This window comes from Pongo pygmaeus, chromosome 10 (assembly GCF_028885625.2).
Source record: "Pongo pygmaeus isolate AG05252 chromosome 10, NHGRI_mPonPyg2-v2.0_pri, whole genome shotgun sequence".
Lineage (NCBI taxonomy): Eukaryota > Metazoa > Chordata > Mammalia > Primates > Hominidae > Pongo > Pongo pygmaeus.
This window is the reverse complement of record NC_072383.2, coordinates 72695088-72713300: the sequence shown is the minus strand read 5'-3', so window position 1 is coordinate 72713300 and position 18213 is coordinate 72695088.

Here is an 18213-nt window from a genome sequence, read left to right as displayed (position 1 = left end):
ACCGACTATTTTAAACACTCCATCTTATTCTCCTTCCATCACTTTCTGCCTTGGAAGAAACACATCTCTTTGCTCTTGCAAGCCCTGTTTTCTTATAAGTAACTGACCCCTATTGAGCTATGGCACATAGGGATGTCACCATACATACATACTGTAGAATTGATGGTCAACTCAGAAGCCACCTGAAAATCATTCATTTATCCTACACTTTTTTATTAAGTGCCTATTATATGTTAGGTAAAACTGCAGCACATGAAATAGATAAGTGTACCAAACAAGCAAAGATCATAGGCCCATAAAGATTACATGATTTTTTCTTTGGCCTACATTCTTCCTATTCAAAAGTATTTCAAATCTCCACTTCCCATAAATGTTGACCACCTCCTCCCTGCCCCTCCACAGAAGTGCTATACACCAACTTCACAGAGGAACTAGAATCCATCAGATGGAAAATGTTCATTATACCTTCAAAAATACTTCAACATCCCTCTCCTTTCTACTTTCCTTTTATAATAAAAAAGGTGTCCCTGGGAGCTCCCCTTGGCTCTCCCAAGTTGGGATATGTGTAATGGAATGTGTAAGGAATGCCTTAGTCCCGGCTCATATCACTGTGTTGTAACTTGTGAGTTAATGTTTTTCTCTGAGGAAATGGTCTGTTTTACTCACTGTCCTATCCCCAGCATCTAATGCTTACCATCTAGTTGGCACACATTAACTTTCTGGGCAATGAATGAGTGACTAGCAGGATGTTTGTGGGAGAGCCCCCACCCAGTGCACTCTGGGGGTCAGTCACATTTCAGGAGGTGTATAAGAGTCTCCTTCAAACTTCCTAGAAGTCAAAGTACCAGAGACCACTAAATTCTTTCTCCATGCCTTCCACAGGACACAAATTAAGTATTTTACCTTGCAGATGAGCTTCTAGCACAGGTGTCTGGAATTCTGAGCGTTTTCTCAGTTTCTTATGCCTGAGAGACTCGTCCCACGATTCCTACATCTCTCCTTTGGGAGCTGGGCTCCAGCAGTGCTTTGGAAGCTGCCCTAAAACCTCTGTTTACTGAGGCTTCATCACAAATTGGCTTCCTGGCTTTTGGAAAGGATTAACCTAAAACCCAGATTTCATATATTACATGGGGATATATTAACACTAAGCTAATACAGTTGTCCTGAAGAATGGAATGAGCAAGTAAAGGGCTTTGTATAGTTCCAAGGACATACAGCAGTTGCCCATGTGTGTTTGCCAAGAAGACTTGTCTAGGACCTCCTGACCACCTAGAGAGCCCAAGCTCTCTGGGAATGTCAGGACTGCAGAAGAACAATGAAACTTCAAGTTGCCAACTCAGCCCCTAAATTCAGGGGTCAATCTTTCCATCTCTCAATGCCAACTGAGGATAATTTGGTATTTGTTTATTTGTCACTGTTAACAGGGACATTAAGACTTTTCAGCTGCCCAGGTTCTGTTTGGTTCCAGTTTGAGTGCTGTCAGAATGCAAGGCAAATGTAACTACCAGTTATCTTTGCTTGCTTGTTTGTTTCTAGGAGATGGGAAGAAAATGTAGGACTAGGGTTGTCATTGGTAAAGAGGTGGTAGTCACTCCTGTTAGCCTGGTGAGGGGATGTTTGATTGGTTTTCTAGTGACACAGTGTCTTTATCTTAGTTTTGTATTCATGTATGATTCTGAGAAGTCCTACTTTCTCTTGTTCCACCACAGCCATGGAGTAATGTTTTCTAACTGCTTGTAGATTTTTTGCTCGGGTACTGTTTAGTGGCACCATTATAGCCCAGCTGCTAGCTTCTGGCTTTGAAAACCAAAATTTTTTTCCCCTCTGTTTATTTTCTTAGCTTTAACTTTAAGCTTATTCCAGTGTCTTTCATTGTCCATCCTGTTTTTCATTGATTTCCTTGAGGTATGAAGCATTTGTAGTTAATATGTCTTACATGTAGCAGATTGTTAATAGCTAATAATAACAGTTAATGTATTATCAATTAAAAAATGAAGGCATGTTCTTGATATACAGTTCATGTGTTGTTCTGATTTTTTTCCTCTAGGTAAGTTCCTAGTTGGATATCTTGGTGAATTGTTTCTCTTCCTTTGTGTCAATTGTTTTCATGCTATTTTGTCCCCCTACAGTTGGAATTCTCAAGCCAGGAACTTTCCATTGCTTGTCCTTAGTGTAGAATAACATTTAATTTTACTGTATTTGATATGTTCATTTTCAGATTTTATACTCAAATCAAATGATATACCTATGCAAATTAGTCCTACCCTGAGTTGCCACTATGCCTTGATTAAAAATCATTAGTTTTCAGTTTTTTCAACATGAAAAATATAAATGTATTAATATGCACAGGAAATGGTTTTCATTTCAGCTTGATATAGGCTATATACTCAAGTGTGCTTAATTATTATTATAATTTGGTAATTTAGATTTAAATATTTTTGATTAAATGGTTTCATCAGCAAATATTTTTGGTGGTAAATTAGAATTTAAACAATTTCCATATCTTAGTCAACTAAAAGAGCATTACAGTTGATAACTGAAACATCAGATATGAATATTGATTGGATCAAGTCACGTAATAAAAAGTACATCATCCAATCTTGTCTGTTGGGAAGCAATCTTAAACATACAAGCTGATAAAATAAGTTCAATTATATAACCTCATTAGAATAAAATATAAGATATGGAAACAGCTTCTAGTTTGCCAATTACAATTTACTTCTCATCTACATAATGTCAGATACCATGGCAACTACTGGAAAGTGTTCTTCAGCTTCATCTACAACAATCAGTACAGAAAATATGCCTTGCTCATATGGAATTTTAACTATAGCAATCCTAGTGTCCGTATATATTTTCTCTAATATAAATTCAAATTATTTTCTCAAAAAAAAGTAGATAAGGAAACTGTTATCTACTACCTAAACATTTAGATAATGTACTGTTTTGTACAATCCGGCCAGGAGTTTTGTAATGTTTATGAGCTATATATATATATATATTACTAGATTCAAGAAGACAATAGGTGAGCAGTTTCCCAGGGGCACTAATTCCAAGGGGCAGTAAGATGGCCTTGAATGTGTAAAGAAAGAGTGGGAAGTTATTCACCAGGACATCACTCAATGAGGGTGTTTTATGCAGTACACAGGAGGATTTGGGATTAGGCATTAGTAATTAGGTACAGATGATTGTTATACTACCTTCTAAGGAAGCTAAATCTAGTTAATCAGAAGAATTTTATTTTATTCTTGGCAAATGCCAGTAAGGTAATGTTACTAGAAGTTCTCCTCTGTCCTTCCTAATAGCATATCTAAACTTCTTTTCCAAATAAGTGTTAAGATAGTTAAATATTATTTAAAAGAGATGTCAAGTTATTAATATTTCTTTGCACTATTTTTTTCACACTGTATATGTACATGGATAAAATAATTCCTAAGTTCTTACATAACTGAGAATGTTTCACAGTGTCATTGAATTTATAATACTGTTTTAAAAAGTATTCAAAGACACTTGTTAAAACATGGTAAGGCAGATTTTATTCAGGCCATCACCATAGGTATAGGAGCCCATTGGTTGAAAGAGTTTTTCAGTTTTTTATCCTTACTAATATTCTGTTTACTAGTCCCACAAATTATCGAGAGAGTGGTGTTGAAGTCTCCAACTACAATTTTTAATTTATCTATTTTTTGTTTACTTCTGCCACTCTTTGCTTAATGTTTTCATGCTCTGCTTTAATCATGTACATATTTGGATTATATATGTTTATGATTATCCTTTTCATGATTATGCATTTTCCTTCTTTATCACTGGTAATTTTTATTACTCCAATGTCTACTTTTTTCTGATATTAATGTAATCACTCCAGCTTTTTTCATGAGTGTTTGTATATTTTATTCCTTTTTTTACTCTCAAACTACTGACGTCATTATATATGATTACTTGTAGACAACACAGTTATTTTTAAGTTCATGACTGAAGTCATTTAATTATTATGCTTATATTATTAATATTTTATGTGGCTATTGATATGTTTGTATATAGGTCTACTATATTCTAATTTGTTTTTGGTTTGCTCTATTTTTGTTCCCGTTTCTTTTTCCTGCATTCTATTGGGTTATTTGTGCATGTTTTAGTATTCCACTTTAATATGTCTGCCAGCTTCTTGATACATTCTCTTTGTACAGTTTTATTTTATTTTATTTTAGTGGATTCTCTACATATTACAATATATCTTCTCGTATTGGTTTGCTAAAATTGCCATAACAAAATACCACAGACTGGGTAGCTTAAACAATACAAATTTATTATTTCATTCTAGGGGCTGGAAGCCTGAGACCAAGGTGCTAGCAGGCTTGGTTTCTCCTGAGGCCTCTCTTCCAGGCTTTCACATGGCCACCTCCTTACTGTCCTCATACAGTCCTTTCTCTGTGTGCACACATATCTGTGTCCTAATTTCTTCTTCTTATAGTGACATCAATCATATTGGATTCGAGCCCACTCATATGACCTTATTTTACTTGAATTATCTCTTTAAAGAGCCCATTTCTAAATATAGTCATATTCTGAGGTACTGGATGAAAGATTTCAAAATATTAATTTGAAGGGTCACAATTCAGCTTATATTACTACTCATATTTTAGGTCTTCTTGGAGTGAATGTCTTACCACTACAAGTAGAATATAGGAAACTTACAACTCAATTCTGTGTCCTGCCTTTTTCTGTTATAGTTCTCTATTAACATATAGAGAATCCCACCGCAGTGTTAAAATTTTACTTCCAACTTTCAAGCATATTTTAAAGAAATAAAGAACAAAAGAGTAGTCTATTTACCTAAGTATTTACTATTTCTGCTACTCTTCCTTTATTCCTGATGATCCAAGTTTCCTTATGCTAGCATTTCTTTGCTATTTGAAGAACTTGTTTTAGCATTTGTTTTAAAGAAGGTCTCCTGTCAACAAATTCTTTATTTTTCTTCATTTAAGGATGTTTTTATTTCAGATGGGCACAGTGGCATACACTTGTAGTCCCAGTTGTTAAAGTATTAGTAAACTATGGTCAAGCCTGTGAATAGCCACTGAACTCCAGCCTGGGCAACAGAAACATAGCAAGACCATGTCTCAAAAAAGAAGAAAAAAAAAAAAGAAGAAGAAGAGAGGCGCGGTGGCTCTCTCCTGTAATCCCAGCACTTTGGGAGGCTGAGGCCTCTATCATGAGGCCATAGATAGAGACCATCCTGGCCAACATGGTGAAACCCCATCTCTACTAAAAATACAAAAAAATTAGCTGGGTGTGGTGGTGCGCACCTACAGTCCCAGCTACTCCGGAGGCTGAGGCTAGAGAATTGCTTGAACCTGAGAGGCGGAGGTTGCAGTGAGCCAGTGCCACTGCACTCCAGCCTGGTGACAGAGTGAGACTCTGTCAAAAAAAAAAAAAAAAGAGAGAGCAAGAGAAGAAAGAAAGAAAGAAGAAAGAAAGAAAGAAAGAAAGGAAAGAAAGAAAGAAAGAAAGAAAGAAAGAAAGAAAGAAAGAAAGAAAGAAAGAAAGAAAGAAAGAAAGAAAGAAAGAAAGAAAGAAAGAAAGAAAAGAAAGAAAGGAAGGAAGGTATCATTGTAACTTGGCTGCTTTTATGCCTTTTTGTTCCCAATATAATAAGCTTGAACATGGAGTTCTTTGGATTTATACTTTTTGGGCTTCACTAAGCTTCTTGCATCTCTGTAGGTTTATGTCTTTCAGTAAATTTGGGTAGTTTTGAATCATATTTCTGTGAATATTTTTCAGCACTGTACTCTTGCTTTTCTCCTTCTGAGACTTCTAATGACCCAATTATTGAACCTTTGAATTGTTCCACAGTCCCTGGGTCTGTGTTAATTTTTTGCAATCTATTTTCTAACATTTTCAGAATAATGTTTGTTGATTTATCTTAAAGTTCATTCACTGAGTCGTTTGTCATAACCGTTCTGCTATTAAGCCCAACTTGAGTATTTTTATTTGTCATTTTATCTTTTAATTCCAAAATTTTCATTTGGTTCTTCTTTGTGTCTTTTATTTCTTTGCTCAGAATGTTTATCTTTCCATCCACTTTAAGGGGATTTGCTTTCAGTTGCTTTAACGTTTTTATCAGAGTTACTTTAAAGTATTTATCAAATAATTCTAATATCTGTGTCATCTTGGTGTTGGCATCTGTTGATTGCCTTTTCAACTGTAAGTTGATATTTTCCTCTTTCTTTATATATTGAATAATGTTGAATTGTTCCCTGAACATTTTGAATTTTATGTTATGAGACTGGATTTTGATTAAATCCACTGGAGAATGTTGTTATTTTGTTTTAGGAGTCAATTGTCCTGGTTAGGCTCAGAACACAGTATCTGCCTGTCTTCTCTGTATGGGCTGTGATTGTGAGTCTAAGGTCAGTTCAATTTTCAGAGCATTTGTAGTCCTATTAGGGTCAGTCCTTCATGTGGATCACTCAGAACCAGTATGGAATCTGCTTTACCTATTAATTCACCTCTCAAAGTCTTTGTAACGGTGTTTAACACTCAACCAGATCTATGCATGTAAAGGTCAAGAGCGAATCCAGAAATTCATATGCTAGTTTAAGGGGCCACTTTTCTCAAGTCTTGCTATGTTACCAGTATTTTCCACTTCCCTCTGGTTTCTCTTTTTTGTTCTTGCAATTGTAAATCTGAGGCTGTACTTACTTTATTCTTCTGCGCATTTCCTGTAATTATGCTTATGTCCAGGGCTAGGTAGCGTGAAGACACAGGAAAAAACTCACTGCTAGTTCAGCGTTACTTTAAATTCTGGCTTTCTTTGTAAATTTTCCTACTATTTACTTTGAGTCCTCATGTAGCTGCTGTAAGCATTCTTTCCAGGTTTTATTGCTGTTTTTCAGCGTCAATATAACTTGAATTTAATTGGTTTTGAATTTAGTTGAATTAAATTAAGAGAACTTGGTCTATAGATTACCGATTTTTCAAAAAATCATTGAGGTTTGCTGTAAAACTAGAATGTAACCAATTTTTGTGGAAGGTCCAAGTGAGATTCTGAAGAATGTATCTTCTCTAATATTTGCTTGTATTCATCTGCATATTTTCTAGAAATCAAAATTTTTATTTGTGTGATTCAAATACTCTGCAAGTCACTTAATCTAGTAAATATTAAAGAACATTATCAACTTATGATTCAATTTTCAAATTCTTTTTGAATTTCAGCAGAGAGATTATTTTTTCTTGATATAGCAATTGAACCATTTAAAACTATACTGAATATTTTTACCCCAATATAACTTTTTATATTAACTGGTATTTTATGTGTTTTACTCCAAAACTTTTGGTTAGAATTTCCTTGGTATTTTGTTTTTTTATACCTATACTTTCACTGCAATAATGGAAACCACTATATTGACAGACTCTTAGTAGTACTGCAAAGAGAGGGCAGAGTTGTGACACTGTTTTGGGAAACTGGTTTAAGGTACTATTTCAAGTGCAGACTTAATTAAGATTAGACAAAATATGTGATATCATAGTTGGAGTTGGTGCACACAGCAATATGAGGATTGTGAAGTGAGCATTTATGAGTAAATACCATTTAATAAGCCAATTATAGCCACTGATTTTTTTAAGACTAGAAGAGAGGCTATCCTGTCAAGGGCTACTTGCATAGTTTATTCTTTAGATAAATGAACTTTTATGAAGTTCCTCAGATGAACCCAAAGTTGTTTTTAACTTCATCTTACTGGGCAAAAATGTCCTGACTTTAGTTAAGTCATGTTAATGCAGAATGTAGAATAGTAAAATTATGTTTTTTAAGTGTTCCTAGACGGTTTCATTTCCCATGTGTATCATGTATTGGGGTACCATTTAGCTCTATCATATGTCTATTTTTTTCTCTAAATTGAGAGTGCATCCTTTTAGATTTATTCTCATCACTGTTATATTTGTATTTGAGTTCATTTTATTTTTGTTTTTTGTAGATTTATTATGTTTTGCCATTTTACTTTTTTTGTATATTTTGTGTATTTTCCCCCTTTTTTTCTACCAAGTCCTTGGTTTTTCTTAAGGGAAGTGTTATTACCACCTCTTCTTGCATTTTAAGTTTTCTTAGAGCCTTTAGTCTAAATTTAAAGATCAGCCCTGCTCTATATTTGCGATAAATCTACCTTTACTTTTCCCTCAGTTTCATTTCATCACCAGCTAGAATAGGGACAATGTGACTCCTTAAAATGAAAGTGGGTGGGCACAGTGGCTCATGCTTGTAATCCCAAAACTTTGGGAAGCTGAGGCAGGCAGATCCCTTGAGCCCAGGAGTTCGAGACCTGCCTAGGCAACATGGTGAAAACACGTCTCTACAAAAATATATATACAAAAATTAGCCAGGTATGGTGACACACACCTGTAGTCCCAGCTACTCCGGAGACTGAAGTGGGAGGATCACTTGAGCCTGGGAGGTGAGGGTTGTATTGAGCCAAGATTGGTACAATTGAACTCCAGCCTAGGTGACAAAGTGAGACCCGAAAGAAAGAAAAGAAAGAAAGAGAAAGAGAGAGAGAGAGAATGAAAAAAGAAAGAAAGAAAGAAAGAAAATGAAAGAAAGAAAGAAAGGAAGGAAGGAAGGAAGGAAAAGTGATGTCTAATACTGTGTATTAATTCCTGATTCTTTTTAATTTATGTTATAATTTGAGCCTAAAAATCTCATTTTGTTGACTGTTAAATCTTATGTTGCAGTTCTTTAGTCTGGACTTGAAAACTGATTTGTCTGATTATTAAAATACCCAAAGGAAGACTCGAACATCTTCGCATGAAACAAAGTTACAATAGAGCTGTGCAGATTTGATTCGCAAACTTAAGCATCGATATTTAAGGTGATCATGCTATTATTTTCATCTCTGAAAATGGCAAATCTCCAGGGTTTGAGTTTTTTCTGCATATTTGACACTATGTGAGCATTAAATATGCCTCTTATTTGAGAGATTCCAATCTTCTTCCAATATTAGCAAATTCACATGTTAAATTTGGTTTTTAAGTATTAACTATCCTTGAATATCCTGGTTTAGCACTAATAAAAAAGATTATTACCTACATCATTCATTTTATGAATTATATCTAACCACGTATTGACACTTCACTAGCTATTATAATTTTCATCCCCATACTGAGAAACACATAAAAGAGAGGTGCAAGTCATAATGGCAAAATTTCTTAAATCCTTTTTTTCTTTTCTTCTACTTTTTCACATCTCTCAGTTTTGATCATTTTTTGCCAAAACCATAAAACATTCTCTCACTTTAACCACTAGTTTGGTCACCCTTTCTTCCTTAGCTCTCAGATAGTTGCTTCTTGTTTGCCTTCTTTCTCTTCAGTCAAGCCCTTTTTTGCTCTTTCTTCATGCATGTATAATAAAATAATAGACCCTAGGAATAGATACAATGCAATAGAGCTTGGAGAGGACAAAATTGGACTGGCTATTTCAGGCCAGCAAAACTTTAACACTCCTGCAATAATATTTCTACCTCATTTTGTATCCCCTAGACCTGGTTAAGAATAGGGTTGATCACCTCTTAGTGTTGGCTTCCACTGAATCTCCTGAAGTCTCCTGTAGATGTTAGATTGTTCTCCAGTTGACCGATACAAGTCCCACCTTCATCCCAGTTCTTCCTTTTCCAATCATGGGGCTTAGGAGAAGTTCTCCTAGGATTCTGGCCACTTATTACCAATTAAATTACAATCATTCAGTAGCTAAGCTGGTCTCATCTTTCTTATACTTGCAGGACTCTCTAAACATATAAGATTTAGTCACTGTGCCCTTACTTATTTTTATAGGCAACGCTAACTATATGTTTTACTACTTTAATTTTTCCTATGTACATTTAGAAGAGTAAGGAGTTGAATGTCTAGATCCAATCTCCATATTTAAAAACCTACATGCAGTAACATTTTAAATCACTTACTAAATCACTGCATATATATACAGCTATGTAAAAATTTGTGTTTATTTAGGTTATTATTGATTAACATTGCTTTGTCACTCAGTATAGCTCCAGCTTTCTAATCTCACAAACCTGCATTTGAATTCCAACTTTGGCAATAAAACATGGGAATGACAATACGTTCCTAATGGCATAAAAAATACATCTATAACGCTTAGCTCAGTAATTGTCACAAAGTTTGTGACCAGAAAACAAAAGCTAATATTTGTCAAATGGATGAATTTGATACGTTTTTATAAAAAAAATTTACAGAAAAATCCATATCAACATTTAAGTTTCAAAAAGTAATTATCTGAGTGAACTAAGAGAAATTAACATATACGATGTAAATCATTTAAAAATGTAAATCATTCATACAGTGATAAGTATTTTTGTAAAGCAAATAATTATTTTTGTGATCCTAATTTGGTCAAGACACTTGGCAATATTGGACAAGTAGATTAAGGGTTTGTTTTCAAAAGTAAAATTAGGGCCTTAAATTTTACAAAGTGCTTTTTATCTCATGAACTCCTGAAAAACAAAACAAAAAGGTCATGTAATATAAGAATTAAGTCTCAATCACTTGAAAACTCACAACACAGATAGAATTTTTAATTCTAAATCTAGTACTTTTTCCCTATGCTATTGTACCATATTTGTATTTTCCAAATGTGACTTATCATCAAACCACCTGAAACCCTTAAAACAAACTTTGTTTTTGTGCCATATCACAGACCTTCTGAATCAGAATCTATGATGCAAAGGTCTGGAAAAAGCACTTCACTCCCCAGGCAATTCTGATGATGACCACATTTTGAGAACCACTGGACTAAATGATCCTCAAAGCCACTTCATGTTTCTGATTTCTGGCAGTCTATTTGAGGAAAGAAATGTTCATTTCAATGTATCACACTGTTTAAACATAGTAAAATGTTATGGCAATTAAATAATCAAACTCCTTGCATTTTGAAAAAATTCACATGATAGCAGAAATAGAAGCAAAAGCCTCAATTTAGTTATGACTGATCATACATTTTGGTGCACTAATCAAAAAAACTGATGATTTTTGTTTTGCTTTTGAAGCTAATCCATATGTCTTTGAAAAGTTGGTTACAAATATGGCTAAACATTCAGTTGATGACCTGCTCTTTGAATATTTTTTCCTATAATGTGGAAGATAGGATGGATATATGTGTGACAATAAAGGCTGCATTATTTACAACTTAATATCGTTTTTGTTGAAATTTCCTGACTTGCTCATCATATTGAATATACATCATTTCCAAGTCTGTCAAAATCATATTAGGTTATTGGTAGAATTAATTGCATTAAAATTTTCAGAATGCTCAGTCTTAACTTCTTTATACTAGCTTATATCTCAAAACACAATGCATTTTAACTGTTTATATATGAGGCCAATAATATGTGAAATTTAAATATATTGCTCCTACATCTCCACTAGCTAGCTATGTAAATTCTCTTCTAATTTAGGAAGTACCACACAATTCATTCACCCTTCCAAGCCAACAGAGAGCCTCAATATTTTCACAGGCTTTTCACAAAGATTTCTTGTTTCATTTATTATTTGGTAATAATCACTAAATAATTCTTATTTGATACTCCCTAAAAATATGCATGGTTGAATAGATGAATTCAAAATAAGAATAAAAGTTATGCTTTAGAAGTCATATTTAACTACCACTGATAACATTACAGTTATCAAATATCAATCCTTTTAGTTCTCTTCTTGACATTTCACAAAATGATAAAGACAACAATTTTTGCTCTTTTGTTAATTAGAGTACGTGAGTTGGAATTATCACCATGAGACTGAAATGGTTGTCCTCCAGAGCTTGATTGCCAGACCCAGGAACTATGAGTTCTTCATCAATTGGAAATTCTTGCTCACTAAAATAAGGCTATAAACCAGTAAATAACCTCACCACTAGCTTCAAACGATAGCTTTCTCAACACAATAGCTTGTTCATCTGAGTTAAACAGCTTCCTTTCAGAACAAAGGCACAAAGCTGTACCCATATCAAACATTGATTCGATTCCCAAAAGCATCTCAAAGAACCCTGACTTGGTGTGTTCACCAATCTATAAATATCATATCAAGGACTTTGCCCAATCCAGAGCAGACTCTTACATTGAATTAACTTCCTTAAACCACCCCAATCCAGACCCTTAAAGCCTTCTGAGACATGGCTAAGATTTAGTCAAGGTGGTGTTCTCCCTTATTGCAGTAATAAACTAGGCTTTGCTAAATCAACAGTTGTGAGATTTTTTCTTTTTTCTTTTCGTGGTCTTTTGGAGAATCTGCAGTTGATAATCTTAGGGTTTTTTTTAATTTAAAACATTGTGAGTTTTATTCTCATTTAGTATAACTAATACTTTTGCATAGACTAGATGAATTGTATCACATTACAGAAAAGAATATATTATACATATATTTTATTTATTTGGATGTTTAGACAATATATAAAACTATTATGACTACTAACATTGTTCATTCGTTTGTAAAATTATGAAATAATCATTAATATTAATTACATTAATAAACTAAAGGAAGAATCTTTTAGGCTATCTCAATAGATACACAAAAATCTGTAATAAATTCCAGAAATTAATCATCTACTTTTTTTAAAATTTATTTTTTATTTATTTATTTATTTATTTTTGAGACAGAGTCTCGCTCTGTCACCCAGGCTGGAGTGCAGAGGCACTATCTCGGCTCACTCTAAGCTCCACCTCCCGGATTCACGCCGTCCTCCTGCCTCAGCCTCCCGAGTAGCTGGGACTACAGGAGCCCACCACCACACCCTACTAATTTTTTTGTATTTTTAGTAGAGACAGGGTTTCACCGTGTTAGCCAGGATGGTCTTGATCTCCTGACTTCATGATCCACCCGCTTGGCCTCCCAAAGTGCTGGGATTACAGACGTGAGCCACCGTGCCCGGCCAATCATCTACTTTTAAATAACCTTTATATTTGCCCACATAGAGATCAAAATAATAGTCTCGATTGAATGTCAAAAAAAAAAAAAAAGGTCAAAACCCAAATCTGTAAAAGAATTTTGGAGTTATTGAATTCTGAATAACCATGGTTTTCTTTTTGGTGATTCTCTGGACTTTTTAAATTTTCTAATTGTTTTAAAAGTTTATTTTTGTTGTCTTTAAAACTGAAGATAAGGATGATCTCTGTGCTATAAAAATATGATTATAAACATTCCAAATTGATTGAAGTGAGAAATTATAGTTGTTTATTTTTTTCTTTATGTATTTTGTATCTTATCACTGGTTTGCAATGAAAGAAATATGTAAACATGCTTAGAAAATTATAAATATATAAAATATGCTTCAAAATATGTTATCAAATCTAAAACGATACCTTAATGAACAGTTGAGATGTTAAGAAACATGACAAGTTATTTTTTATATAATAAATAACAATATAGTTATAACTTTTAATACAAGATACATTAATAGATGCAGGTGATTATTTCTCAATGTGGTCTTTTCTGTAACATTTTAATACAAATCTTTGCAATCAATAATAGAGGATTTGAAAATGGATATTCATACTAAAACATGAAACTAGTGATTTAGGCATAATGGTAATGGAATAATCTTTCATTACAAGGGTATTTTATTTGAAGTTGTTCATAATACATTACCTTGGACGTAGATATTAGTGTATTAGTAAGTGATTCTATTATGATAGGGCCAAGTCCTTGAACAGCTCTGAATAATTGGTTTCCATAATGAAAAAATAGATGCAGAAAAAATGCTGTCATTATCATCTTTTTATATGCATTGAAAGTAGGAAGATTTATATCGCTTTTTCATTCATTTAGTTAACGCCGTTTATTAACTACTACGTGTGTGGTTCTAGGCATTTAAGAAACAACGATCACACATCCAGTGAATCATGGAAATGTGACAGTGAAGGGAAAATGAATTCTTTTACAGTGGTTTCCATGTGCGAGGCACCATTTCAAGCATTTTCCAAATATTAAGCCAGTCAAGCCTCAAACAACTTACAAGATAGGTACTCATTCATATTTTAGAGAAAGAAACAGGCTGATTCACCAAGAGTTTAGGGGACTTTCTGAGGTAAAGCTTCTAGCAAGCAAATAGAGCCAGGATTCAAACCCAGGCGTAGTGCTTTAAAGGCTGTGTTCTTAAAAGTTATACAAGGTTGCCTCATTTTTTATAGTAAATACAAGCTGAATGTCTTCTAAAGTTATTTTCCCAGTTAATCATTTTTAACCACAAATTATTTTAATACCTACTTTATTCTCTAAATTGCTGTGCTACCATTTTTCTACCAAAAGAAAATAAGTGCAGAGATATATTTTTCCTTTGTCTCTTTTATAAAAGCTGAGAACTTTATTGTATAGTACCACTGAAATAACTTTTTTCCCCACTGCTTTTATTTGCAAAGAATTTACATTTAAAGAAAGACCTAGAGAATTGTGACTTCTTATCCACCACTGTGCATCCAACTTCTGTTTTTAACTAAAGCACACATTAAGGGTAGCAGACAATTATCTTATGATTACTAACAGACATTAAAATGAATTTTGTCAATATTATAGGAGAGGTTTAATTGGTTTACTTGTTATTATAGTGGTATAAATTTCTGATTTAAAAGACCTAAGAATAATAATTAAGTATAATTTGGAAAGGACACATCAAAAAATATTTTTCCATGTAAACTTACATATTTTTAAAAATATCTAAGGCTACTCCACTTGTATGCCACAGTTCATTTACTATGCACCTATGGCTTACAATATGCCTACAGGAATTATGAGAAGTTAGAATCCCAGAGAAAATCAGTTTCAATGTCATTCTCAATTCTTTGCTAGAAGGACTCAACAAACAAAATAAATTTGCTGGTATTGCATGTAGAATGGAAGTTGTGATTTCTTGGAAGAAGATGACAGAAGTACTTTGTTGTCTGTACTATATGGAGAGCATCTAAAGCAATGACTGCAGTTTTAGGAGCTATCATACAGGTTTGGCTAGTGGATGGTTTTGCAAAGTAAAGAGCACGGTGAGGAAGAGTGTATTTCCCAACATGCTCAATACTACCCTTTGGGAATGTGTATGATTTTCCTAGCCCTGGAGAAGAACTGTGGAGTTGCAAAACATTACTGGGTTGAACCGAATTTTGTCCTGCAGTTAGGGAGGTCCTCTCCCATTTTTATCTGGCCTCTTACTTGTCTCAGAAAAGGTTTTAGGTTGTCAATTCCTGCATTTCATGTCACAGGGAGTGGATCTCCATCTTTTTATCATTATATGTTGGTCTTTTAAACAAAGATTGCTATTTTTTTTCCATTGGTTGTAGAATTACTATTAAAAAAGAGACCCCAGCAATCAGGCCCGAACACTTGTTGATGAACCCACATATGTATACACCCACGAATAGGTTACAAAAGTATTTATTTAAGGAGATCTAACAACTTGAAGGAAGAAATCCAATATAATAAATCAAATCACGTACTGACCACTCTGGAAAACTGAAGAGATGCTTAAGGAGCTATCAATAAAATAAAAATTGTAGCAGAAGACAGTATGTAACTGGAAATAATTTTTAAATCTTATGGTTTAAAATTGGAAGAAAACAGCTGCTGCTAGGAACTTGTTTGAGTCAAGAAATATCTGAGATTACAGAAGAAAAGTACAAAGAAATGAATAATTGAAAAAGAAAGACATGAAAGATAATTATAAGAGTTTATAGTTTTCTTTAATCTCAGTTATAATATTGTTATTTGGTACTTCAAATTAAGGGCCAAATCCAAAGTGGCAAAATTATAGACACTGTGTAGAAATATAATGATGCTTGTATTGAAATTCTTTTAACTTTTCATGCAAAGCCCATGAATTGAAAGTTGTGGAAAAGCAAACAATTGCAGTGCAGAGTTGCAAGTGCTACTGTTGACATATGAAGATTTTTCCGAGATAGCAGAGTTTGGAGGTGGAAATATATTATATTGCTGTCAAGGAATAGTTTTGATGGAGCAAAGCTAAATCCTGAATGGGAAAAATGACATAGCCAAGTAAAGTAGTGACAGCATTTACCCAGAGAAAAGAGCTTACAAACAGGCAAGATTTCAAGAGAAAAGTTGATGTGGGAAATTAAAAGGTGACTCTGTTATTGGAGCAAGTAGTGAGAAAAGAAGGTCAAGAGATGAGTTTAGAGAACTAAGGAAAGTCCAAATATTGAGGTTTTTTTTAGTAATATTTTAGTACAATCGACTTGCTTTTAAGATAGAGACTCCTTTGTAGAAACACAAACCCAGAGATGAAAGAAAAGGTGGTGTGATTGCTTAAACAAAACAGTGGAAATGAAGCATGGTAGATTGTCTTCCAAATGGTGCCCCCAAATTCTTTCTTTCTTTTTACACACATATGTCTCCTTCCATCAACGGTGGTGTCACTTTCCCCTCCTGTAATCTAAGGTTGCGTTGTGACTTTTTTTGATCAACAAAATGTGATATAAGTGACACTATCTCAGTTTAGTTCTAGGCCTTAAGCAAACTGACAGCTCCTTTTGTGTTCTTGGAATCCTGAGCCACCACGTAAAGTGGTCCTGCTACCCTGCTGGAGAGATGATGTGGAGAGAGATGTCCAGCCTGCTCCCAGCCTTTCTAGTTACCCCATCTGATGTACCAGATATGTGAGTGGTCTATGTCATACGCTAAACCTCAGCAGAGCTCACAATTGAATGCATCTATATGAAAGACCCCAACTAATACCACTATATGAAAGACCCTAGCTAATACCACATGAAGCAGGATGAGTTGTATCTGAGGAGTCCTGCCCAGGCTGCAGAATTGTGAGCAAATATATGTGATCGCTCTGAGGCACTGATTTCAGTGTGGTTTGTTTCATGGCAATTGATAATTGAAACACAAACTAAATATATTCAAGAAATGCTAGGAAAGTAGAACTGAAATGCCTTGGAACCCCATTTATGAAGGATGAGAGGAAGAGAGAAACGTCTCAAAAAGAGTTTACTGGGTTCTGGTGTGGGAATCTCAGCAGAATGATAGTCCCAGTGACTACAACATGGAAAAGCAAGTGGAAAAGTTTTGATTGTGGAGTGGGAAGATGTGGAAAGTTTGGAAGTATTACTTGGAGCTCAGCAGAATGTTTAAGAACTAGGTATACATTTGAGAATCATCACCACAGTGGTGCTGGCTGAAGTGACACATTGGAAGAAAGCAATCTGATATGCATATGACAATCACCTGGCAATAAAAATCTCCTCCTTCTGTCCTCTCAGAAGTTCTGACAAGCAAATTGTTCTCAATTTTGGTAGTACGTTAAATTCACCTGGGGTGACTAAAAATAATCCTAGTGTCTAAGCTGAACCTCAGGCCAAATATACAAAAGTTTTTTGGTGTGGGACCCAAGTACAAGTATTTTTTAAAGCTTCCCAGTTGATTAAAATGTGCAGCCAAGTTTGAGAATTACTGTTACTCAGTGGAAGAGGGTCCAGGTGCATAGTATGAAATTTCTTCCTAGATGATTTTGATATGCCCTTGTCTTTGTTGAAAATCCTGAATGTGAATATCTAACTAGAAGCTTCATGATTTCAAATTATTATAGATATTCAACATCAATGTGATTTTTTTAAAAAATCTAAATATAGCATTCTCTCAGAAAATACTGTTTAAGCCTAAAGCTGTATCTTCTTTCTACTATATATTTTTAAATTACTTTTGAAAAATAAATTTTGTTTTAGTTGTCTATCTTGTTTTCAATTTTATGACTGGCTAATTAAATTGAAAAGGAAATAAAAATTTCAGAAACACACTTGATCCAAATTCAAATACCAAAAGAAAACAATAATTTCACTGTATTAGTCTGTCTGCACACTGCTATAAAGATACTACCTGAGACTGGGTAATTTATAAACAAAAGAGGTTTAATTGACTCACAGTTATGCATGGCTGGGGAGGCCACGGGAAACTTGCAATCATGGCAGAAGGCAAAGGGGAAGCAGGCACCTTTTTCACATGGTGGCAGGAGAGATAGTGTGAAGGGGGACTGTCCAACACTTTTAAGCCATCATGAGAACTCACTCCCTATCACAAGAACAGCATGAGGGAAACTGCCCCCATGATCCAATTACCTCCCACCAGGTCCCTCCGTGGACACATGGGGATTACAATTCAAGATGAAATTGGATGGGGACACAGAGCCAAACCGTATCATTCACTTACCCTCTCAAT